This window comes from Haemaphysalis longicornis, unplaced genomic scaffold (assembly GCF_048455015.1).
Source record: "Haemaphysalis longicornis isolate Haplotype H1 unplaced genomic scaffold, Haemaphysalis longicornis Haplotype H1 scaffold_14, whole genome shotgun sequence".
Classification (NCBI taxonomy): domain Eukaryota; kingdom Metazoa; phylum Arthropoda; class Arachnida; order Ixodida; family Ixodidae; genus Haemaphysalis; species Haemaphysalis longicornis.
The window spans coordinates 43,824,736-43,850,862 of record NW_027526245.1 but is presented as its reverse complement, the minus strand read 5'-3'; the positions used below and the strand labels follow the sequence as shown (position 1 = coordinate 43,850,862).

Below are 26,127 nucleotides of genomic sequence, written 5' to 3'. Positions count from 1 at the left end.
GCCTGGTAAACAGACAGGGAGCCCATCCGCCGGAGCTTGACCACGGCTCCGACAGCCACCGTTTGTGGTTTCTACCCTTCACCTTAAAACTCCTAGCCACGGTAGGATACAGCGTGAGTATGGGGGCTCGGGGTCCGCGGTATCGCCAGTACCGTCACCAAGATTGCTCAAGGTGCCCCGTGCGGGGCACCAAAGTTATCGCTTCATTGCCTACAGCGAAATCGTGCGGAAAAATTTGGTGTCACAAACAAGGCAGTCAATTTGAAGCAAATATCGGTAATGAATTGCGACCGAGTAAACGAGTGGCCCAGATAACGAAACCACTACACAGTGCAACGATCGTCTAGAGAAACTGCTAAAGAGGGAGAAAGAGCGACTTCAGTACGTTTGATGCATATATTGTTAGCCGCATCCACCATCTCTCCCCTAAAACAACTTAAATGTAATAAGCGCAACGAAGCCGCCACGCGTTTCCAGGCCGCGCTAACAAAAACAACTTCGGAAATGAACACATGCCGTAGGAGCAGAGAAACTGTGGTCGCGTTGCCCGCCCTGCGGTGAGCCCCTCTTTTTTCCTTTTTAGTATGACCCTTTAGCTAGGGACCGCAAAAAACACTAACAGCGCCAAACAAGGGCCGGAAAGGAATGCGGCGATCACTCACGAGCACTGTACTCACGAGTACTGAACTTACGTCTGTAGTCTCTCTTTATTGTACTCATTGTTTTATTCTGTGTATGTACTCGCTCATCAGTGTACTCGTTCGTGAGTTTGAGTACAAATGAGTGCACTCACGAGAGAGAACGCTGACCTATGGTATACACCACTGGCAGTTACTGCGCCAGATCTGACAACCTCATAGTTGTCTTGTGGCGGAATTCTTATTCTTACTGTTTCATAAAATGTTCACTTCGGGTCAGTCTTAGTCCTGACTGACTTGCATTTGTAAGGCCTGTTACCTATCGATGTGCTATGTAACGTATGGTTGCCTGCTTTCATCCTATCAGGGCTCACTTACAATGAACTACACGAAGTGCACATGAAATGGTCCAAACTGAGAGTTGCGCCCGTGTTTACAAAATAATACAGAGGTATTAGGAGTCTGAACTGCCACCACAAGGGAACATACAAGCACCTGCGCATTTTATTCGTAGCAGTCTCTTTCAAGAACCTGAAGTTGTAGGGTGGCTTAACTTGTTGACATCTGTACACTTCGTTTTAAAACGGGTTTTTCTTGTGGGAAAACCACTACCACTATCTGGATGTGCAAAATAATAATGAATGTGAATGCTGAGTATATACGTGGAGAACCTTTCACTACTGCAAGTGGTCAACCCTTCTGGGAGCATATCAAAATATGAAGCATATCAACATTACTTATCAACTTTGCAGAGAGCACAGGCCCCTTTGGAAAACCATTACGGCAAATCACAAGTGCATAAGTGAAAATACCAGCATTCTTGTACCTAAAAACTAATATCAGACCTTCTTTCTGAACAGGTCCAATCTCACCTGAAAAATCACTTACACAGGTGTTCGCAAGAACCCAAACCAAACAAATGGGCTCAAAAGCAATGACAACCTTACTAGCTTACATTAGTTACAAAACTGAAAGTTAAGATTACAGCTAAAAAAACAGCAGGACTAAGTGGAGAATAGTGTCCATGAGATGTATTTACGAGTTATCTGGTTGTGCAATAGATTTGAGTGATAATCTTAATGCACTGCCCTTACATTTCCGATCCTCCGTGCTTCTTGGTTTGAATGTTGCATTGATGCTTTGCCTGAGAAAACACAGATACCGATAGAAAAAACATAGGTGAAACAGCACGCATAGCAGGATTCACTAAACGTAATTCCTCAGTTAGCTGCACAAATATGCCGGCCCAGTCATTCCCAAGAAACAGAAATTATACACTCAAATTTATATAATTGCTGGGGAGATAAATTTGGAAAAAAATGTTGCTTGGGTTCCAAATCATCATTCTGTCTTTTAACTTGGTTTTTTAAAGTGCCGTTCACTAGGTCATCAATATTTTTTGTAGAAGGAGGAACCGAGACAACTTTGAGAAATTAAGCTGCTGTTAAAGCTAGCACCATCACACACATGCTTGCATTTGGATGGATGCAAAGTTTAATAGTTTTTTCGCCTACTCGTAGGCATATTTTCATAAGAGCATACGCTCGTGGCTAGCGTATCAATTTGTGCATTGCTCCTTAGCATTGTTTTTACACCTATTTATTTATTTATTTACTCTCAAGGCACATGGGCTCACAGAGAGGAGGGGGGGGTCGAACACTCTACAAGCAGTGCAGCAGGAGTTTGGTTACACAAAAGAAACATATGTACATATTTTAAATATAAATATCAATTAGTAATATAAAAAATAACAGGAAAGGAAAAATCAGAAGGTTGATAAAACCTTTGCCATACTCGGGAACGACACAGCAGGATTTAGAAAAAACCGAGGAATTGACAGAAAAACCGTACGAGAAAGAAAAATAAATTCAGGTAATATGGCCAATAATAGCCACCTTGAAATTGACTGGAATAATTATTGAAGCAATGCAGGTGGGGAGGTGGTTCCAGTCACAGCTGGTTTAAGAATGAATGAGTTGAAATAATTGTTTGTCCGGCTGCTGGGTACGCCAACCTTGAACTGATGGTCGTTTCTTGTCGAATAATAAGTGGGAAGAAAAAGGGCGGAATCTATGAGCGGTAAATTGGCGTGATAAATTTTATAAAAAAGACAAATTCGTGATATTTGTCTGCGAACAGATAGATCGACTAGGTTAGGGGTAGATTTCATGGAAGTGGCGCTAGCCGTACGAAAATAGTTAGATAATATGAAGCATGTGGAACGATTCTGGATAGCTTCGATATCATGAAGTAACTAGTTTATATGCGGTTCCCAGATCGACCACACATACTCGAGCTTTGGCCTAACTAAAGTTTTATATAAAACGAGTTTAATATCTGTTGAAACCAGCGCAAAATTTCGTCGTAAAAAATCGAGCATGCGGTCAGCGTCACTTGTGATATGTTCGATGTGTGTTTGCCAAGAACGGTTATCCGAGATATACACGCCCAGATATTTGTAACATGACACTTTGGTTAGGGGGTCGTGGTTGATTATGTTAGTGCACGCTGTAGTATTTCTTTTTTGACGCGTTACTCGCATTAATTTGCATTTCTTTGTGTTCATTTTATCACCATGTATCGCACCGCGTAGAAGTCTTATTCAGTACAGGTTGTAGCGCAATTTGGTCGGCAGAATCCGACATTTCTCTGTAAACTACGCAGTCTTACGCGAAAAGTCTAATAGTTGACGATAGTGTGTTCGGGAAGTCATTAATATCAATTAAGAATAATAGGGGACCTAAGTCAGAACCTTCCGGCGCACAGACGTAACAGAGCAGTGCGTGGAAATAAAGTCATTAGCAACTACGTATTGTGTGCGGTTAGTTAAAAACACTCCAACCGTTTGAGAATATTTACGTCTAGATTGATTGAGTTTAATTTAGAAAGTAGTAGTTTATAACCAACGGCATCGAATGCCTTTTGGAAGTCGATAAACACGCAGTGGATAACTAGAGAACGGTTAGCGGAGCAAAATAGGTCGTTAGTGAGGGTAAGCAACCGAGTTCCACAGGGGTTATTTTTTCTGAAACCATGTTGGTACTTTCTAAAAAGGGAATTGTTTTCGAGAAAGTGGACTAAATGGCTGTAGATAATGGGCTCAACAATTTTACATGGTACAACCCTCCTGAAACGTTCCGTATATACGGAATATGGGAATGTGGAGTACATTCCTAGCATGACACAAAGCCGCCACAAATCGAGAAAGATTTTTCAGAAGCACATGAAAATGAAACAGTGCATGCCTATTGAAACATTTGACACCGGTTTTAAGTCTCTATGATCAATAGAACCGCTAATTCATTGTCCGTATTACTTCCGTATATACGGAGTATACGGAAATCATACGGAGAGTGATTGTGCTGAATATTGAAGATAAAAACACGAAAACAGTGCCAAACGTTCATTTGTGCGAGCTCATATATTTCCCGTGTTTGTAGGACTAATATCTACATTCATTACGCTTGGGGGCGTAACACTCCGTATGAACTCCGTATTCCCATAATTCCGTATGTACGGAACTTTTCAGTAGGGAATGATTAGCGATATGGGTCCTTAATATATGGGATTGCGAGTGTTACCTGTTTTGGGCAAAGGAACCACCTTCCCGACCTTCCAATCCTGTGGTATTACAGAAGTTTCCAGAGACTGTGAAAAAATCTTAGATAAAATTACAGCGGATATTATTTCATTATTTTTTAAGAATTTGGGGTTACTACCATCATCTCCGGGGAAGAAGGTTACAGATTTTCTATCAATTTGGCAACACCCACCCAGTTTATGACTAATGAATCCAAGGGTAAATAATTGCAGGCAGGGAAAGTGGGCGAACTGTATGGTACACAGGTTATAAACACCGACGAAAATGCCGCACTTAGGGCTTCACAGCACATTTCACTTGGGATCCCACAGTCGTCTTCAGACATCAGTTCAATTTTCTTTTCACTTTTTCCGTGGATGGTTAGCCAAAATCTGCGAGGATTACTTCTCAGCATAGCTGGGAGGGCAACTTCAAAGGAAGAACGCTTAGCCACGGCAATCGCGCGCGCATATTCACCGGCTGTCTCATTGTACGCAGCCCATCGGTCAGTTGACCTCGAGCGTTTGGCTTTCCGAAAAAGGCGCTGCTTTTTATTGCGTAGTCGCTTTAGGGTCGGTGTGAACCACGGGGATTAATCGGTATTAGTTATTCTACGCAGGGGTACATAATATCTAATAACTCGGACACCTTGGTTTTGAACAGATGCCAATTTTAGTCTATAGAACGCTGATCAAAATTATAAAAAAGTTGTTCACTTGGACAACCTTGTAATTTTATTTCTTAACAATACCACTGATGAATTTAAATTTTATTCTATGCAGACTGTCTTTATGCTAGCCAATATATCTGTTCAAGCTACCCTGTGAATTTAAAATTCCTGATTTCAAAAGATAAATGACTGCTGTTGTAAAACTCAAAATCACTGCTGTAGTAGTGTTATCAATATATCTTCAAGTACTGGGAAATTAAAATCATTCCTTCTTTTACATGTGCAGCATGAAAATGAACAACAAGAATCCTTTGACCATAGTTCGATTGAGCTGATGCAATAAAAATGCCATGATGTTTAGTCAGCGGGATATGCCCATGTATGGCGGACTGTAGAAGCGTTCAACTGTTAGTTGGTTGCTAAAATTCTGCGGTGTTAAAAATTATAAAAAACAAGAACGAAACAGCTGGCTACAAATATAAATGGGTTTTTCTGCAGGATTTTTTTAGTGTCGCACGCTTCCTCGTTTGTGGTACAGCAGCTAAGATATTTACCCCTGGCTACAGGCCACATGTCGGATTGTTTTCGTTCCTCTTCTCGTTTGGATTGGTCTTGATTGTTCTTCTTCTCGTTTAGCTTTGGGACGGCTGTATTTGGAAAGGTAAAATTCTGAAGAGAATTCGCAAACTAGCACACACAGATGTTGAAAAATTGCGCCAATAGCCGTTTTGTGTACATTACAGCGCCAGATAGCTGAAGCGGTCGCCTCTCTGTTTATATGGAGAGAAATACGTTCATCGGAATAAACATGCCGACGTACTAGTTGTGCAGCTAACTAGAGTATGCATGGTCACTTAACATTCACCGAGAAATGGGCACCCCTAATCATAGAAGTAATCAGTTATGAAAGTATTGTGCTTTCTGTTGTTAAAAGGCGGTTCAAACATATAAAATTGAACAATGGCCCCTTTTCAGAGAAGTAAAATTAGAGGCCAGCTACTCAATTGGTTTATTTCTTAGCGATCTATTCAATAAAATCTTCGTTCGAGAAAGGCATTGCCACCATGCGATGCCTCCTAGAGCAGTCCAGGACAGGGGCAAATTGTCACGGCGTGCACACAGGCCATTGTTCAAGGGCGCACCAGCAGGATGATTTTAAACTAATTTGGTGACGGTGTTTACTTTCTTTCAATTTTTTTTAGATGCGAAGCATCTCATCCTTGGTGCTGTGTCCCTCCCTCCCTCGTTGTTGTCCGCCGTCCGCACTCTACTGCGCATGCGCTTCTCTTCAACCCCGTCAGGGTTTGGGCGGACGTCAGCGCAGTCCACTATAAAAAGAAATACTTAGGCGCTTTGCGGTTTCCATCCCATGACTTTCTGGCCGCAACGGGAGGTACGTGGCGCTCTTCCCACTGCGCTACAAACCGAGACGGGAACATGTGTTACAAACGCGCCCTATGTCCTTCACTCCCTCAAACTACGTCAAGAAGGTACTGATACAACGAAGGCATGCGAGGCTGAGCGTCAGCGGAAACGACGGACGGAAAACTCTAGAGGGGGATGTTAAATTTCCTTTTATATATATATAGGGATGTTACATTTTCTGCGGAAAAGCTTTGGTGGGAAGCGCCACGCGCCTTGCAGCTCAACCAGAGAAGAGGAACAAGAGGGCGGACAGCCGCGTAGAAGCATGAGCACGCAATAAAGAGAACAAGGAGATGCTTGGTCAGGCAACACGGGTTTCGGTCTTCTCGCCGTCTCTACATTTCTCTGTCTCTACATGAGGTTTCATACTACGTTCCCATTGGTTCGATAAATGAAACAACATAACGGCAACACAAAGGAACCTACACGGAACATCCCTGATGCTTCGCATCATCCTCATGGTTCCCCAAGGGAAGATGGTGTAATTTTGTGTGGCAAAAAAATGGAAGCAAGCTAATATGTAAGAAGCAATGTTCCGGATTTGAATGACTCCATCAGGAAGATAAAGGAAAGCTTGTGCATTGTAAGTACACATCTGTATTCGGTTCATCTATATCCTGTAGGCTTTTGTGTGGATATCAGGGATTCTTTTTGTTTCCAGCTGCCTACTTTTCGAGAGATAGTTATATTTTTTATATTTACTGAGCGAAATTGAAGTCAATCTTAAAAACAGTTTCTATCGTGTAATATTTTCAAGCTCCTCAGCACGCATCTCTAAACAAGGCCCATAAAATGTGTGATTCGCCACTCCTCTGAGAATTGTGGCATATCGGAAAACCGATCACGGGCAAAACATAAATAAACAAACCCAATGCATGGTTTGTGGCTTTAACCGCCCTCTAAGAATGCATCGACCCAATTCTAACATAAGCGGCAGTAAGAAAAAATAAAAAAAAGGTCGGTCATCGTGCGTAGAAAGATTTTACGCGAACCACAGGAGCGACATCTGGTCGCGTGCGTTGTCGTGATGTGCAGAAATCACCATCGGGGATGAATTCGTAGGTAAGTTGGCACACACGACATAGAATCTGGTAGGGTCCTAAATAGCGTCGTAGAAGCTTCTCACCCAGTCCGCGTCGTCGGATGGGAGTCCAAACCCACACACGATCTCCTTGGTTGTACTCGGCGTCTCGGCGTCGGAGGTTGTACGGCCGGCATCCACCCGCTGCAGGTCAGTTGTACGCCCTCGGGCGAGCTGGCGGGCCTCCTCCGCACGCTGAAGGTATCCATGGACGTCGAGGTTGAGGTCGTCGTCTTCTACGTGCTGAAGCATGGCGTCAAGTATCGCAGTCGGCCGTCTTCCGAAGACATGCTCGAACGTAGTCATCTGTGTAGCTTCTTGGATAGCCGTGCTGTACGCAAACGTGACATATGGGAGCACTTCGTCCCAGGTTTTATGTTCAACATCGACGTACTGTCGGGAGCAAAAGTCTGGATTCCACGTGAGCAGCAGCCGAAATGCATTGCAGCGCCACCCTGCGAAAGCTCGCCTGCTGTCGAGACACCGGCTGTAGGGCCTATCTTAACAGCACGCATGTTCGTTTGCTCGCACGAGTCTGATACGCTTTTTGTTCACGGAAAGACCGAACGGTGTCGCTTCGGCCGTGTCTAGCATTTACGACTGGGCAATTCCGTCGGCGTGTAGCATTTGCGATACGGTTTCAGTGAGTGGCAGTAAGCGGGCACTGATGCGTTGAACGGGTAGTTTTTCGTCACTCTTTATCAGCGTTGCACATCGAAAGTAGTTGCTATCTGCGACTGCACCGCAAAACAATAGTCTCAAACTGGTTTAAGGAAGCGTGTCGCTTCGCGACTGCTTTTATCGAATGAGTCGAACGAACATGCGTGCAGTTAAGATAGGCCCTACAGCCGGTGTCTCGCAGCAGGCGAGCTCTCGCAGGGTGGCGCTGCAATGCCTTTCGGCCGCCGCTCGCGTGGAATTCAGACTTTTGCTCCCGACAGTACATGGACAGCATATTAGCAATTTTTGTGTTGAAACGTTCCGTTAGTCCGTTCGTTTGGCGGTGGTAGGCCGTCGTTCTTCAGTGATCTGTTTTGGTGTAGCGTAAGATTCCTTGCATCAGCTCAGATGTAAACGCCGTTCTGCGGTCCGTGATTAGAACTTCAGGGGCTCCATGTTGCAGCACAACTTGACTTATGACGAACCTTGCGACTTCTTGGGCAGTCCCCCTCGGAAGAGCAGTGGTCTCTGCGTAGCGCGTCATGTATTCTGTTGCTACGCAAAACGACTTGTTTTCATATCATGACTTAGAGAACGGGCACAGAAGGTCCATTCCAATATGCTGGGAAGGCCTCAATGGGACGGCAAACAGCTGCAGAAGTCTGGCGGGCCTCGTCAGGGGAGGTTTCCGTCGTTGGCCGTCACGACAGCTCCAGATGTAGTGGGTGACGTCAGAGCTAAAGTGGGGCCAGTAATATCTTGCCTTGATTTTTCCAATACTGCGAGCTGTGCCGAGATGTGCGGAAGACGGGTCGTCGTGGCACGCTTCCAAAATTTCGTCGCGAAGGTCTGCGGGTATTACAAGAAGGTACTCCGTTCTTGTTCCGGGGCCGAAATTCTTCACGAAGATGGAGTTTGTCACGGTGAATGCTGGTAAGTTGCGTTTGAAAGTCCTAGGAACAGCGACGTTGCATCCCTTGATGTAATCTATTATTAGGCGTACGTCGGGGTCGGCACGCTGCGGGGCGGCTAGGTCGCTCTCCATTACGATTCCGAAGAACGCGCTGTCTTCATCAGAGTCTTGCGGTGGGGGTCGGGGGGTGCTGGACAGGCAGTCGGCGTCGGAGTGTTTCTGACTTATTTATAGACGACTGTAACGTCGAGCTCCTGCATGCGCAAGATCCACCGCCCAAGACGAGCAGAGGGGTCCTTCAAATTGGCGTGCCAACACAGCGCATGGTGGTCTGTCACAACCTTGTATGGTCTTTAATAAACGTATGGCCGAAATTTTGAAACCACCCTTATAATAGCCAGGAACGCTTTCTCAGAGGTACAGTAGTTTTCTACTCCTTCGACAGACCACGGTTGGCATAAGCGATTACCTTTTCGCAACCACTTTGCTTTTGGACGAGGACAGCACCCAAGCCTATATCCTTGGCGTCAGTGTGCATTTCTGTTTGGGCGTTTTCGTCGAAATGAGCGAGGACGGGTGGACTTTGCAGGCGTTTTTGCAGCTCGCAGAATGCTTTTTCTTAGTTGTTTTCACAGATGAAAGAATGATATTTTTAGTCAATCCCGTGAGTGAAATGAAAATGGTTTCAAGCTTAATCCTGCAAATGTACCTCTGTTGTCTGCTCAAAAAGGCGCAGATTCCGGCCTGATCCTGACAAAAACTGAATGGTGACGCGATTCTTCTAAAAAGGGAACACAATTTTTTGGCTGTGTTGTTTGACAAAAAACTAATATTCATCCCTAACATACAATCCATGAATATTCTAAAAGTTCTATCTCACAAATCACACGGTGCAGTTACAGAACTGCTGCTTCGCCTTTACGCTGCATGGGTAGGGATCGGTTGGACTAGACAAGTGTTGGTTATTGGTCAGCCACGAAAACAGCCCTTGAAATTGATGACCCAGTGCTGCCTGGGGCTTCGCCTCTCATGTGGCGCATTCCATACTAGTCCTGTTCAGAGTCTTTATGTAGAGTGCGACAGATGGTGCTTAGCGCACCAGCAAAATGATGTAGACCTTCTACATGCCTCCTAAATCACATCAATGGATTACGATTCCTTTACACCGGTTTTAATGATACATCCACAACTAATCTCTTTTGAAACCATCCATCAATTTTATTTCCTGTCTCGAAGAAAATTAGGAACGAAGTGACTGCATGGAGTCTTCTTTTTATACGCATTCACATACACTCATTGTGATGTTATAGCACCATGGCCCCTAGCTCGGTTTAGTTTGATTTGCGTTACTCACAATTCAATAAAAGCAGGACACGAAAACGGGAATGTTGCTGTATTTCTATCTGTAGGATAAAAATGGGGCTGCCGAGTTTTCCCATGGATGCATCAAAAACTCTCACTTTGTTGTATTGTGCTGCGCATTGACCAAAGTTTGAAGCAAGTAGATCTTGTAACGTAAACACAAGTATTTGTGCAGCAGAAGCACATGGCAATTCTTTACGGCAAGGCCGTATGTTTCTAACCACCACGTTTTCATTGCGGTATCATCGATTTACTCGAGGCCCCTCCGAGACTCCTGCTCACCATCGCTGATACCTATTTTACAACTATGTTTCCGCTCGCCTCCACCGATGTCCCTCTGGCAAGTTGCGCCGTCGGTAGTTAATGGTGATAGTACGTTTATTATGTGAGGGCACAAAATAAACAGAAGCACAGATGGGTGTAAAGAAATGCACTGACGACTACTATACTCCATTACAGGAAATCTGTGCACAGCGCGAGCTGCAGTCTTCTCGGTCGCGCACATTTCTGCTGCGTCTCAGGAAGTGTTCGCCTGATCAGCGAACGCACGAAGGCGCTACTCTGCTGCTACCACGCAGCACGGCGCCACCCCTCGCCAGCATGTTTCAAATCGCGTTTGAACCTCCCGCACAAATGTCACGTTGTTTAGATTAGCGGAGAATGGAACAGCGTCTGGAGAAAGTTTCAGCGGAGCGCACTCCTTCGTGGCGATGTATGAGACGTGTGAGGGAACGGCAATGAGACTCATGACGCCTTATCCGCACGTATCGTACTGCACCTCACCCTTCGCTGGACGTTCCTTCCTGTTTTCTTTTTTTTGTCGCTGCTGCGTTCGCTCACGCGGTTACCGCGGTTACGAGGACATAGGTAGATGCTTCTCCCGCGAAGCCTGGGTAACGGCTGCCAAAGAGCTGCACCCTCAATCAATCGAAACCTACCGACACCTTTTCTGCTCAAATTCCCATTTGCCACATAGCAGCGAATCATTCCCGGTTTAACAGAAACTTGCCCAGTTGGAACGATGGCGTGATCACTAAGGCCATAGTTATTACCAGCTTGGAAGGCCTTCCGAACGGCATTTTTCTTATGTAATTCGCCATCACCGGTTGGCGGTTTATGCGTGCATGGTTTGTGGGTGGAAAAAGGGGGACGTGCACACAAAGCTAGGCTTCGTGCTGCTACCAATGAAATCCCGTTTGCGCGGGTGGGATATTTAAATGTCGAAATTTATTGGCTGAATGCAGTTAGTAGGTTGTCCTACTAATCGAGAGAGGTGTGGATGTGGGTTACTGCGTTACACAGAACTCTTACGCAGGCAGTAAGATGCCTACGATGGGGAAGGGAAATGTGCCGCCAAATGTTTGTACGCGAATATAGAGCTGAATGGTTTTCAGGTTTTTAATCGCTATGACGCGTATGGATGCCGTTTGTTTGGAGGAAGAAGAGGGTCATAGCGGCACCCGCCGCTACAGTCCGTGATCGGCGAAGGAAAGGAGGCGATGGCAGTAGAGTCGATAGGCAAGCAATAAAAGCCCCGCCGTTTATTTCGCAGCGGTTTAAGTAGCAACTGTGACGCTACTGACAAGTGGTTCCATACAGGCGCCAGGCACGGTGAATCGGCACGTCATGCAGGAGTGCACTTTCAGCGGCACGGCAAACATTTCAGCACATCCGCCCTTTTTCACAGTAGAAAAGCGTTTGTTTTTTTTTATTTGCGCGTGGCATTTAGAACCCCAACTTATAAACAAAATCAAGAACCCTTAGTGGTGAGAAACCACGAAAGAAATCGCATTCATCAGTACCGTAGCGAACTGGTCGCCTAACTACTCTATCAGTCCTGGTCACAGTCACTGAAGCTGACGGTATGTACGTTGAATCCCAGCTTCTGAATCTGGAGGCACTGACGCTGGAGATGATGCGGTGGGTGGCTCCCTTTCAGTGGAAACCAATTCGGCTGACTCGCTTTCAGTTGGAAACGTGTAGCTGCCTTCACGCTTCCCCTGTTGTGGCAAGCGGTTCAGCATTCGTCCGTTATGTAGAAGCGTAACCCCTTCCTCGGTTCGTATTACATAGGAACGTGGAGTGGCGGCTGTCGCTAGCACCTTTCCTCTAGTTTTTGTGTCAGTTACCCACGCACATTCACCTGATGTTAGGTTTATTCAATTCCCTGGCTCTGTGGCGTTTGCTGTAGTGCTGGGCTTGCAAGTTCTTGTTGGCTATGTCTCTGGCCGCAAGAGCAAGCAACGGGGGGTGCACTGGATCACGCAGTTGCGGTGACATTAGAACTCTTGTCCGAGGTCGCCAGCCCATGAGTATTTCCGTTGGGCTAGAGCCGAGGATACATGGGGTTTCCTTCTAGGCCAGAAGAGCCAGGTATGGGTCCTTGAATTTGAGTATCAGGCGCCTAATTGTTTGCATCATTCGTTCTACTTCCCCATTAGCCTGAGGGTACCTAGGGCTTGAAGTGACGTGACAAAAGCCATAATCATCCGCAAACTTCTCCAACTCCGTACAAGAATATAGAAAAACAGCGCTAAAACGGGACAAAAGAACGTGACAAGACTGGGCGTTGCTTCCACGTTCTTTTGTCCCGTTTTAGCGCTGTTTTTCTTTATTCAGTTATGTACCAACACGCCCGCACCAACACAGTTTTTCTGTACAAGAAAACTGCGGTCCGTTATTCGTGACCACGGTCTCCGGAATGCCATGATGTGCAAAAATACTTTCTAGCCTTTCTATTACCGCACCAGTTTTTGTTGAGTGAAGGAGGGCTACTTCCGGAAACCCTGACAGGTAGTCGACTACGACAAGTAATGACAGTTATTAATGAAAATAAGTCGACGCCAACTCGTTCCCACGCGAAACGTGGCGTTAAGATTGAGATCAAAGGCTCACAGCTCGGTGTGACGAAGCTCGCACATGTACCACATTCTTTTACTTGCCGCGCTAATTGTTCGCCGTGGCCTGGCCACCAAACTAATTCTTTCGCCAATGCTCTTGTCTTTTAAATGCCCTGATACCCAACATTTAGCTTTGCTAGTACTTCTTATCTTAGGCTTTGAGGTACTACCAATCTAGACCCCTTTAGGAATATGCCATTGAATGCGGCAATTACTGCCCGTTCCTGCCAGTAGTAAACCAGATAGGAAGGAAGTTTTTATTGTTTTGGGCCAGCCTTGGCGACGCAACCTCAGAAAGTCTTGACAAACAACGTCAGTCTTTTCAGCATTACGTGTTCTGTTAACAAAATTATTGTCAGTTTGAAGCCCTTGAACACAACATTTAACAAACGACGACACTTCCGAGACGGTTAGTTCACCGGTGAGTTTATCTGCTTCCATCGGCACGCGCGAAAGAGCGTCCGCCGTTATCAAGCTTTTGCCGGGAACATACACAATATGGAGCTGATATCGCATCAGCCTCATTCTGAAGCTCTGCACCCTTGGCGTCAACAAATCAATAGTCATTTTACCGAGCACCGAAACGAGCGGTTTGTGGTCTGTTTCCAACGTAACATCGATACCTCATATGTATTCGTCGAATATTTCGGCAGCCCATGTAAACGGTAGTGCTTCCTTTTCGACTTGTGCATAGCGCGGCTCTTTTTTGGTCAATGACCTTGAAGTGAACGCTATCACGCGGCGCTCGCCGTTAGATTGTATTTGAAAAAGGATGGCAGCTATACCAAACGAAAAGGGCCGAAAGAATCGTGGGAAGTCGCGGATCGTACATGGTCTTACATTTTCCCGAGGACATAAGAGCATTCAAGCTATTGAAAGCAGTGTTCTCAGCTGGACCCCGAACCTAATCAGCCTGTTTCTGAAAAACCGCCCGTAGCGGGGCAGTGGTTTGCGCTAAGGTGGGCAAAAAACGGCATCGGTGATTGGCCACGCCCAGAGCACTGCGCGAAAACGGGCGGCCTCTGTAGCATCCACCGTGGTCCCAGCGCAATTCGCGCCAACAGCGCCAAATCCTCACCTAGTGGTACGTGGCGTGTGAAAAACGTTGCATTTATCGTCATGGCAACGAGAGGAGATAGGTGAAAGGGGGTTGGTGACGTGGCAGACGCTGCTGACCTCATTTTTTCCGCGGCAGCCGGGGCCCAGGCCGAGCCGCTGGCCGCAGCAACCGACGCTCGCCCAAATTGCGCGCCGGTGGTGGCTCATGGGCCGCTCGGCAATGGCACCAGGCGCGAAAGTTGTACGAGTGGCGGCGATGCCTCGGACTAGCCGCCTCCCGTCGTTTGGTATGTGTGTGCAGTAACGCGTTTAATATTTGAACGAATAAAACATGTAGGTAATAGTGCGCTTTAAGGTGTCGAATAGTTGTCGTTGTGGCGATATAATTGGAGCGTTACACAAACATTATTTTCAGTTCAGACCTAGCGACTGTTGCGGCGGCGGCGGCGGCACAGGCGTAGTTACCCCCTCGGCTACCATCTGGTCTTGCGCTCGCGCCACTCGAGGCCCTCAGAAACCATCTGCTCACCTTCACAGTGACCTAATCTGGTGACCCACTTACCGGGGTTCTGATCTTTTCCTGGCGCACCCCTGGGTTCGTGGTGATGATGATGATGATGGTTTGATTTTATTGGCGCAAGGCCGACATGGGCAAAGAGCGCCAAACACAAAGTGATTTGATGAGGAGAGAACAAGAAATAAAATCAGTGAAAAGCTATGAGCACGGCTGGTATAAAGGGCCAGGGTGAAGAACAAGAGTGGTTAAAAAATAAATAAGGTGGCTGGTGTATAGGTCCAGGGGTAAAACTATGAGTGGTATGAGATGAGTTGTAAAAAGTGAACTTCTGATAGGAACGGAAAGGTGCGTTGAACAGAAAACATGGCATCGTCTCCTAAGAAGTATGACGGGTGTGGTGGAACATGTCGTGTGTGTAGTTTGGGAAAGTGTTTGCGTCGTGTAGTGTCGAGTGCCTTACATTGTATGAGGATGTGCATCACGGATAGGGCCTCTCCGCACCTGCTGCACAGAGGTCTTGGAGACCCGGTGAGAAGGTGCGAGTGTGTTGCATGAGTGTGCCCTATCCGTAATCTGGCCAAGGCGACTTCAGTGTATCTATTGCGTGTGTCGGTGGTGTATGGTCCCAAGTGTGGTTTTATTACGTGTAACTTGTTGTCTGTCTGTTCACTCCAGTGTGTTTGCCATATTTTGCGAAGTTGTTGCCTGATGTGTGGTTTCACGTCGGTGTAGGGTAATGTGGTTATGTCTACTGCATTCGAGAGTGTAGCAGCAGCAGCCATTCGATCCGCTGCTTCGTTCCCGGCTATACCACAGTGGCCAGGGACCCAGCAAACAACCAGTTCAGATTTGCGTACATACAGAGACATAATACCCTTGACTATTAAATTTATAACGTGATTTTTTGAGGACTTTGTTGACGACAACGCCCGCACAACACTGAGAGAATCTGTATATATAATGGATTGTGGGATGTGGCTTTGAAGGATATGATTAACAACCAGAAGTACATCATAGGCCTCTGCCGTAAAGATACTTGTATTAGTGTTAAAAGTTCTAGTGACACTAAGGCCGGGCCCATGCACCGCGCAGGACACCGAGGTGGAAGTCTTAGAGGCGTCCGTATAAAATTCAGAGCACTCATACTTCTGCTGCAAATACAAGAAATGCTGCAGAATTGCACATGTGGGAGCTCGGTTTTTATCCACAAGTGTGAATGATGTGTCGCATGAGACAGGGCGGAGATGCCATGGCGCTATGTGATCTGTTACAGAACTTTGGATGGTATCTAAAAAGGAGACAGCAAGCTCTGACGCTTCCTCTCTAACTCTGTAAGAGAAGGGCGCAGAGAACGATGGTCGATTTAGAAGGAGTTCAGCCATAGAGGTATCATAAAAAACTGATTTAAAAGGATGGTGAGGCATGGATGAAATTTTAAAAGCATAGAGGAGGTCTGTGTATGCTCGCTGACGTTGTAGGTTCCATTTGTTGCACTCTACATACAGGCTTTCGACTGGACTAGTCCGAAAGGCGCCACAGGACAAGCGGAGCCCTAGATGAAGCACAGGGTCCAGCATTCTGAGGGATGTTTTAGTGGCTGACCCATAGACAACGCTGCCATAGTCCAATCGTGAGCCTATCAAGCCGGTAAAAACACGCAACAGAAGCTGTTTGTCAGCACCAAAAGAGATGTGCGAGAGAACTTTCAGGATATTCATTGTTTTTAAGCATTTATGTTTTAGTTGTTTTATGTGTGGGATGAATGTGAGCTTTTCGTCAAATATTATACCTAAAAACTTGTGTTCCTTTTTGACAGGAATCGAGACACCGTGGAGTTGAATGTCTGGATCCGGCCGGATGCCACGCCTCTTGGAAAACAAGACACAAGTGCACTTCCCTGGATTAAATTGAAAACCGTTGCTGTCTGCCCAACCAGCTAGCTTGTTAACACCAAGCTGGACTTGGCGCTCGCAGACAGACAGGTTACAAGACTTAAAGGATAATTGTACGTCGTCTACATAAATGGAGCAGAAAATCGACGGTGGCAATGCCTTCCTGAAGGAATTCATTTTCACAATAAAAAGGGTGCAACTTAAAACTCCACCTTGTGGCACTCCATTTTCCTGCACATGCACCCTAGAGAGTGCAGTTACAAGTCGCACGCGAAACGTCCTCTCGGACATGTAACTGGAAAGCGTATTTATCATGTTACCTGTTATGCCAAAGGATTTCAGATCGATGAGGATACCATACCTCCAAGCAGTATCGCACGCCTTTTCAAGATCAAAGAATACTGTCATACAGTACTGCTTGTGGAGGAAAGCATCTTTGATATAAGACTCTAACGCAACGAGTTGATCGTTGGTAGATCGTCCCGCCCTGAAGCCCGCCTGGCAGCTCTCGAGAAGACCATTGTACTCTAAGAAGTACGCGAGTCTCCTGTTTATCATCTTCTCGAAGAGCTTACACAGGCAGCTTGTCAGGGCAATGGGACGATAACTGGCTGGAGAGGAAGGGTCCTTCCCTTCCTTTAGGACAGCCACTACTATGGCCTCCCTCCAAGAGCGTGGAATGTGCCCCGAAAGCGACATTTTATTGTATAGGTGCAAGAGTGTTTCAAGAGTGTCTCGGTGTAGGTGTTGTATCATGGTGTATGTAATCGTATCTGCGCCTGGAGCTGAAGGTTTTCACGAGCTCAGGGCAGCCCTCAACTCATAGAGAGTGAATTCAGAGTTGTAAGACGTTTTTGATCTGTCTTTGTCTTGTAAGGGCTTTTTTTCTGCAGTTGTTTTGTGTTTCATGAAAGTGTTCGTGTAGTGTGCTGAAGTGGACACGTGTTCGAAGTGTTGTGCAAGCGTGTTAGCCTGGTCTTCAAGTGTGTCCCCTGTTGTGCTAACCAGGGGCAGGCTGTGTGTCTGTTGTCCTTTGAGCTTGCGTATACGTGTCCAGACTTTGTGTGTGTCTGTGTATGAATTAATGGATGTCAAGAAGGTGTGCCAACTCTCTCGTTTCGCCTCACGGCGCACACGTTTTCCTAACGCCTTGGCCCGTTTGAACAAAATGAGGTTACCCGACGTGGGGTACCGACGAAGGACACCCCACGCCTTGTTCTCGGCCTCTCGCGCCCGCCTACAGTCCTCATTCCACCACGGCCTCCGCTGGTTGCGCAGGGCACCAGAGGCGTGGGGAATGGACTTTTCGGCGGCGTCGAGGATGTGCGCCGTGAGGAGTTGGGTAGCTTCTTCAACGTGTAGGTGTGCTATGGATGTGTGGTGTAGTTTTGATGTCTCTGTAAATGTGTTCCAGTTAGCTCGTGCTTCATTGAACCTATTATGGGAAGAAGAACTGCTTGGGCCGTTACCTATATATGTTAGTGAAGTGGGGAAGTGGTCACTGCCATATGGGTCAGTGCCCACTCCCCACTTAAGACATGGAAAGAGAATTGCCGAACCAATAGCCAAGTCAAGATTTGAGTATGTATTGTGTCCTATGTTATGGTATGTAGGCTGTTTCTCGTTGAAAAGGCATGCTCCAGAAGATGTTAGGAATTTCTCTATCAGGCGACCTCGGGCATCCGTTCTGGAAGAGCCCCAAAGGGAGTTGTGAGCATTAAAGTCGCCTGTAAGGATGTATGCTTCGGGCAGCTGGTCAACCAGCGCCTCGAAGTCAGAGCTCGTAAGTGCAACATCAGGAGGAATGTATACGGAGCATACCGTTACCAACCTATTAAATATTATTAGGCGTATTGCTACAGCCTCAAGGATAGTGTTTAAAGTGACAGGGTGGCATGCTAAGGATTTTCGGACGATTATGGCCACACCGCCAGAAGAGTGTGTGCAGCCATCCCTGTCCTTTCTGTATACCAGGTAACTATTCAAGAAATTTGTGTGTTTGGAATTCAGATATGTTTCCTGGACACACATTAAACTCGGCTGTTTGGTATGCAGAATCTCATACACGTCGTCAAGATTACTCAGAAGGCCTCTGCAGTTCCATTGAACTATGTTTTCTCTTCCCATTATTATGTGTTCAGAGCTACTGGAGTGTGACTGTTTATGTAGGGTCTTTCGGGGCTTGGACTCTTGGGAGGGGTTTTCTGACCTTCTCTACTGACCTGGACGTCGCAGCCCGTTCCTTCAGCTGCGATGAAAGCCGGAAGGGCTCGACGTCCATGTCGTCATCTGAAGGAAAGGGGGTGCCCAGCGGACTGGGCCCCCTTGGCGTGGTACCCTTTCGGGTGTTCTTTGCCTGCGCTGCCAGTGCCGAAGGCGTGGGGGGCACGACAGACGGCACAGGCAGTGAGGCGAGAAGGAGGTCACTGCGACTGCCTCCGTCTCCATCTCCGTGCCCTTGCATGTGCTTTGGGCCGGTGGAGAGGAAGCAGTGGATGCAGCGGCATCCCCAACAGATGTTGTTGCCACCACAGCCGCTGCTGGGTGAGCGAGCGGTGCAGTGGCTGGTTGGGCTGCCTGGGGCAACCCTGGGGGGGGGCGGGGGCGGGGCCAAGTCCGACTCGCGGTACTGGGTCCCCGCCGAAACCAGACGCCGCTCCGCCCCCCGGTGAGCCGTGTCGGCGTACCTCCCCAGGGGGAAAGAAGCGAACCTCTTTCGCGCCTCTGGGAAGGTGATGTTCTCAGTTACCTTCACATTAATAATCGCCTTCTCCTGCTTAAACTTCTCGCACGTTCGAGAGTAGGCGGCATGGGGTCCCTGGCAGTTGGCGCAGGTGAGGGTTGACGATGGACAATTATCGGATGGATGATCATGCTGAGCGCATTTTGCGCAGGTCAGACGACCACGGCAGGTGGCAGAGTACGTCAAAACCTGCATTGACGTACTCTGGGAGTGTGGACCGGTCAAAAGTAAGGATAATGTGCTTAGTCGAAACCACTTTGTCATCCCTCCTCATAGTTACGCGCCTCACAGCTGTCATGCCCTGATTTCTCAGGCCCTCCAGCAGGTCAGCATCTGTCTCATTCATCAGGTCTACTTCCTAGATGACACCTTGAGTACTGTTCAGGCTCCGGTGGGGTGTCACCCTGATTTCAAGATTGGCTATGCGGGTTTGTTCAAGGAGGATCTTTGCATGCTGTTGGTTGTGTACTTCAACCAGGATTTCTCCAGTTCTTTGTTTTTTGGCCTTATATTTGTCACCAATGATGCCCTCCAGAAATTTTGATACTAGGAACACGGACTGTGATGCAAGAGGCTTCACATGCTGTTGGTTGTGTACTTCAACCAGGATTTCTCCAGTTCTTTGTTTTTTGGCCTTATATTTGTCACCAATGATGCCCTCCAGAAATTTTGATACTAGGAACACGGACTGTGATGCAAGAGGCTTTTCTTGGTCACTGTGCCAGGACTCCAACCAGGACTCCAGGATTCCAACACCAAAAAACGGGGGCAGTTATCGGGCTTTGGAAGACTGAGGGTTGGGAGTGGCGGAAATGAACCTTCGGTGCGGCCCCTTTTCAGGGGCCGATCATGTTTGGGGGGGTTTTACGATTTACCATATGACATGTAATAGAAGCAGGGGACGGGGGTACTTTCTTCTCAAACCTTACCCTGATAGCCTGAGAGGTCCCGGAGCTCCCTGCCTGGTAGACAGACAGGGAGCCCATCTGCCGGAGCTTGACCTGGGCTCCGACGGCCACCGTTTGAGGCTTCTACCCTTCACCTTTAAACACATCACCACGGTAGGTTACAGTTTATGTTGGGGGCTCGGGGTCCGCGGTGTCGCCAACACCGTCACCATGAATACTCAAGGTGCCCCGTGCGGGGGGTTCGTGGTGATGTTCCCTGGGCGAGTTACTGTGTGCCGCGCGTTTCCCCTGTCTGCAGGGACGGGTGCGTGCTACAAAAAAGGGTCGCGTGCCGAACTAATATTCTCCCTCTCTTCCTCCATCCCTCCTCCTCCACTCTTTTTACTGCCCCCCCTCTCGCTTCCGTTCCGCCGGTTGAGGTGTCGGCGAAGCACCAGACAGCTACCGGCCTCTATCCCCCCTTCCCCCACCCCCAACAACCACTTCCTGCTCCTCCTTTCGGTTTTCTTTTATTCGAAATTTATATAAAGAAATCTTTGATTCCAAGTCATGAAGAAACATGCACCGCACTCATATATTGCACGTACATGTTATGAACACACTATTGGACTCTAAGCAAAATTATGACATGCAAATTTAGGCATACGACATTGCACAATAGGAAAAAAAACGTGCGAGATACACATTTAGGTCCACAATAACTGATTACGCAAGCAGAACTTCGAAAGTTTTAGTCACTATACAGATTTTTTTCGCGCACATTTCGGCGGGAGAACAAAAGAACTTGGCAGGACCGTCCACTCAATGTACACTTATTTCTTGGGCTCGCCTCGAGACAGGAATATTCTTTGACATTCAAGAAATTCGTTTCAGTTCAGAGACACAGTAGTCGGGAACCTGTAAATTAAAAGAAAGCCCGCACAGGTATGCTTCAAGGCCTGCATTTTTGGCAGTTAACGCAAACTCTGAAAGAAAGCGTTAACCCTGCCATTACCTGCATACACTGCCCAAAAATTATGTTCACACCAACAAAATGCAGCGAGAAAAAACTGTTGCAACATAATAACTGCACTATTGAGCACTCACTGCTGGATTATGTCTGCGTACAAAAATAATGCGCAACCACGTCGTATAGCAAAGAACACAATCGCAACACAAATTGAACGCACCGACTTTTATTTTAATACCCCGTGAACAGTCCCATTACCGGGGGCGGCGGAGGGGAGGGAGATTTAATTTTCCTTGGTGTAACATTTGTTGAACACCTTTCATGGACACCACACATAACTTCCCTTAGAAAAAACCTTTGTCGAGCTGTGGGTGTATTAAACCGGCTGAGATACTACCTGCCTACGAGTGCAAAACGTCAAGTTTATTACGCGCTTTTTCATTCGCGATTAAATTATTGCTCTTTAGTGTGGTCCACCACAACGCAAACAAACCTAAATAACCTTACAATACTTCAAAAACGAGCCATACGTGCAATTGCAAACCTAAAGTATTCCGCAAGCTGCGCAGCATACTTTAACAAACATGAAATACTACCAGTACGGCAACTTTACACCCAAAAATTATCCCTGGAAGTACTCCGCCAGTATAATACTAATGAAACATTGTTTGAGTTAAACTATCATGTACATAGAAGTCCGTATGAACTGAGAACGTGCTTGATAGAACAATGCCGTTCCCGGACAGGCTATGGGGATCAAAGGTTAAAATGGCACATTCCTCACCTCCTCAACCAGTGTCCTGATATTCTTGACATCATTCGATATCGTAGCCCAAACAAGGTATCTAAAGTTATGAAAGAAAAATTGTTGAGGCAAATAAAAATTACCGCTGACAGCAGTTGTTAGCGCTCTAACTTTGTCACTTTCCAGTGCCTGAAGGATGTGTGCATTGTGATTGCTGTGTTTTTTGTTTTGTTGGTTCCAATATCAATTGTATGTTCATATTTTGTTCTGGTATGATTACGCCAGTGCGCACCTTTCATTTTATTTTGGGGAACGGATGTAACTCGCTTTTTGTATTTTTGTTTTGTTTGTTTATTTTTGTTATCTTCTTCCTCAAATTGTTGTTCCTTGTAATCCCGCTGCTCCTCTGATTCTTACGGGTCGCAGGGCCCCGTCAGGCAGTTTTGTTTGCCTTTTGCCATGCCATCCAAGGCAGTTTTGAAAATTGTATAAAATAAACGGATACAACAACAACAAAGACGAGCAGAAAAAAACCGTCCCTGTATTGTGAGCCTAATGTACCGTGCTCATACACTTGCAGATATCGGCTAGGTTGTCACAAGCTACTCTCTAGCTCATGTCTAGGCCGCGCCTATTATCGCATCCTGTCCGATACGGCATGACGATTCTAAGTTAGAACTAAGGAACAGCAAGCCCACTTGCGATAAGATGACAAGGCGCGGGCTCGCACGTTAGATGGACGAGCAAAACCGCCAATGATACTTAGTTTTTTTGTTTTTGTTTTTAATGAGCAAAACGCTTGCAATGGTCGCCACAGACAACGCATGCATTTCGGCTTGGCCTTCCACTGATCCCTGTGCGAATCGAGTGGCACCGGGGTATTACGCCAGATTTTTCGGAGCACTGAAGCAATGCTTGGCAGCAGTTTTCCCGCAAATATCCGTTTTTGGAGCAAAATGGCACAGGAAGAATTGGTCAGGGCACACCACCCCCCACGCCAACAATCGCCGTGGTAATAGGTACGCAGTCAATGACAACAAGAGCGTACAGTTGAGCTTGCCTTCTTTGTGAGCAGGTGCAGCGTGATGGCTTTGGAGGGTTTGAGGAGATTCACCAGAGGAAACGTCCAATGAACTCTCAAACCTTCCTCGACTTGGGTCCCCAACAAAGACTCAAACCCACCCATGAAACAACAATAAAAATACATTGATAAGAATCATGAATCGACGTTCAAGCAGTTACTAAGGCAATCATAACACGGCCATGCCGCCTCAAATACACCTTTCGAGCAAGAGTGTGCGCGTGGAACGCGCGTTTACTTCTAATAAAACTTTATGTACCTGCAAGGCTGGGATATATTTGCAAATTAGTTTCCACTCCAAGACGACTGACATGTCTCAAAACCTTCCCGTTGCAACCGCGAAGTATTTTAAAAACAAAAGAGTGCCATCGGTCGGATTTTTTGGAAATTACCATAACGTGTACACAGCTAATTTGCTCACCTCTCATCTTTGGCGAAGACGAGAAACTTGGCCGAACTGTTTCGCTCCGTGTTGCCGCACCACAGAGCTGCGCAGGAATGGTGACGCTCCTTCCTCCGTGGCCCCATATTTAGAATACATTCGAATGTATTTTATACTGCAGCGAAACTTTCAGCCCCTGGAGGCACGCCGCACGCCGGCTTGCTTACGCGCGCACCGAACTGGCCTGCCGCGGGCGCCGAGAGAAAGAAAAAAAAATATTGGCGCCGGTGAGCTGTTGCGCATGCGTGGGAGGCGCCGAAGCATGCACGGCGTGGAAAGAAAGAAACGCTGAGGGAAGGAACATCCACGCCGCTGCACCCTACCGATACCATTGCCACAATTTCGGAAACCGAAACTAGCCAGAGTCGCCGACCAGTGGCGCAACTGTGAAATATCCGGGTTGCCTTCGGCTCTTTAATGGCTCTGAGTTTAGCCAGATCCGGCTGTAGGCCTTCCTCACGTACAAATTACCCTAAAAGGCTGATGCCTCATGCCCCAAATGCAACTTTGCCTTGTTTAGCGTTACGTTATACTGGGTCCAACTAATTAAGACATTAGATAGCCTAGAGTCATGTTATTTTTTGCTGTCGCCAAATATGAGGATATCATCCATCAGGTTAACGACTCCAGGAAGGCCCGCCAGGATTTTTGACAGTCTTCTCTGAAAATACTCTGTGGCTGAAGTAATTCCAAACGCCAACCGAGTGAAACAGTACCGTCCAAACGGCGTAAGCAACGTAATCAGTAGTTCTGAGGCCTTGCTACGTCTGACCTGATGGAAGCCGGAATTTGCGTCTAGTTTGGAAAACCACTTGGCACCGGCAAGCGAGCCTAGTGCTTGGTCTACACTGGGCTAGGTATACCTTTCTCGTAAGACAAACTTGTTCAACTGCGTAAGGTCTACACAAATCCTTACGTCTCCCGAGGGCTTTTGAACGGGAACAATGGAGGCACACCATTCGTTTGGCTCTTCTACTGGCCGAATAACGCCCATTCGTTCCATCTTATCAAGCTCCCGCTTTACCGGTTCCTGAAGCGGTATAAGAATCCTGCGTTGTGCGCTTATTGAAAATGGGACTGCGTCCGGTTTGAGCCTGATTGTATTTTTCCTGGGCATAGTGCCTAAGTTGTCAAAAACCTAAGGGCACAAAACCTCGTAGTCAGAGTTTTGCTGAGCGACAGAGTCAGTGAACTTAATAACTCCAAATGCTTCGAGAGATGGCAAACCCAGCAGTACATGGCGCAAAGGACTGACGACATAACATGTTTGGCGAGAAGTTTGTCCCTTCCAAAATATGTCTACTTGAAACTTGCCCTGAACATTAAGTCGGTCACCACTTGCGCCTGTCAAAATCTCGGCAGCGTTTTGTAACCTCGTGGGAAGTCCAGAAAACGATGCTGGAATTAAGGAAACCTCTGCCCCTGAGTCAACCTTTGCAAAATCCGGCACTGCATTAACCAATACGTGAACGTAACGTGCCTTGGCACCAGGCGGTTCGACCTCGCCTAGTGAAATTTCCCCAGTGTCCTTTTGTACGGATGACACTCGTACCTTTCGCTGGTAGCCTGGAGAATTATTTTTGAGGCACACCTTGCCAAATAGCCCTTTACGCCACAGTTGAAGCACCTATGTGTCCTGACTGGGCATTCTGTTCTTGGGTGCGAGTGGCCGCCGCAGAAGATGCACTGTCCATCGGAACGAGCTGGAGTCGGCCGGGGTTCCTCTCTGCGGTGTGGGTTCCTGCAGCGGGCCACTGCTTCGACGTAGAAGTCGTCACAAGGCTTGCACGGAGTGTTGTGGCGAACCTCGTTGAAGTTGCGAAACTCTGCTTGTTCCTGCTTAACTGTCTCTTTCCGTCAGGCCTTCACCAGAGCTGTCGCGAGAGACAACTTCGGATCCATTTGGAGCAACTCGGAACGTTGTTCGCCCCTCAGGCCCACGACGAACCGATTTCTAATGAGCCATTGCTTGAATTCTCCGAAGTCGCATTTTTTCGCCAAGACGTGTAGAGCCGCCACAAACTGGCCAATAGACTCACCTGGCTTCTGGTGCCGCTTCTTAAAGCAAGCGCTATCGTAAATAACGTTTGTCTACTTGATGACGTACTCGTCGAACTTTTTTGACCACCTAAATCTTCTTCGAGTCTTCTACACAAAGATTGAAGTTAGAAAAGATGTCCCTTGTTTGCCGCAACATGGTGTAGAGCAGAGTGTGTACTGGCGCCTCCTCTGAGCGCTCATTCAGGCCCGACGCATATCGATAGTCGTCGAAGTGGTGTATGCATACCGGCCACTCCGAGGTAGTGTCAAAGTCCAGCGGGGGGAGCTACTGTAGGCCAGGCGGGGGTGGTGGTAGTGCAGTACCCATTGCAGTCACTTTTTGTGCTGACGTCTCTATGGCTCTTTTTTTTTCGATGGCCTTAAAGGTGGGCGGATTACACAACTTCTGACACCATGTCGTAGCGGCTCACGCGGTTATAAGTCCGTGATCTGCGAAAGAAATGAGGCCATGGCAGTGCAAGCGTTAGGATAGCAAGAAAAAGCCTCGTCGTTTGTTTTGCA

The 26,127-nt window shown here is 47.1% G+C and overlaps 1 pseudogene; it reads right to left on the bottom strand.

Annotated features, from left to right (window-relative positions):
• The window catches only part of LOC144164876 (uncharacterized), a 128,875-nt pseudogene extending 103,113 nt beyond the window's left edge, over nucleotides 1-25,762 (bottom strand).
• Between the last annotated feature and the right edge of the window lie 365 nt (nucleotides 25,763-26,127).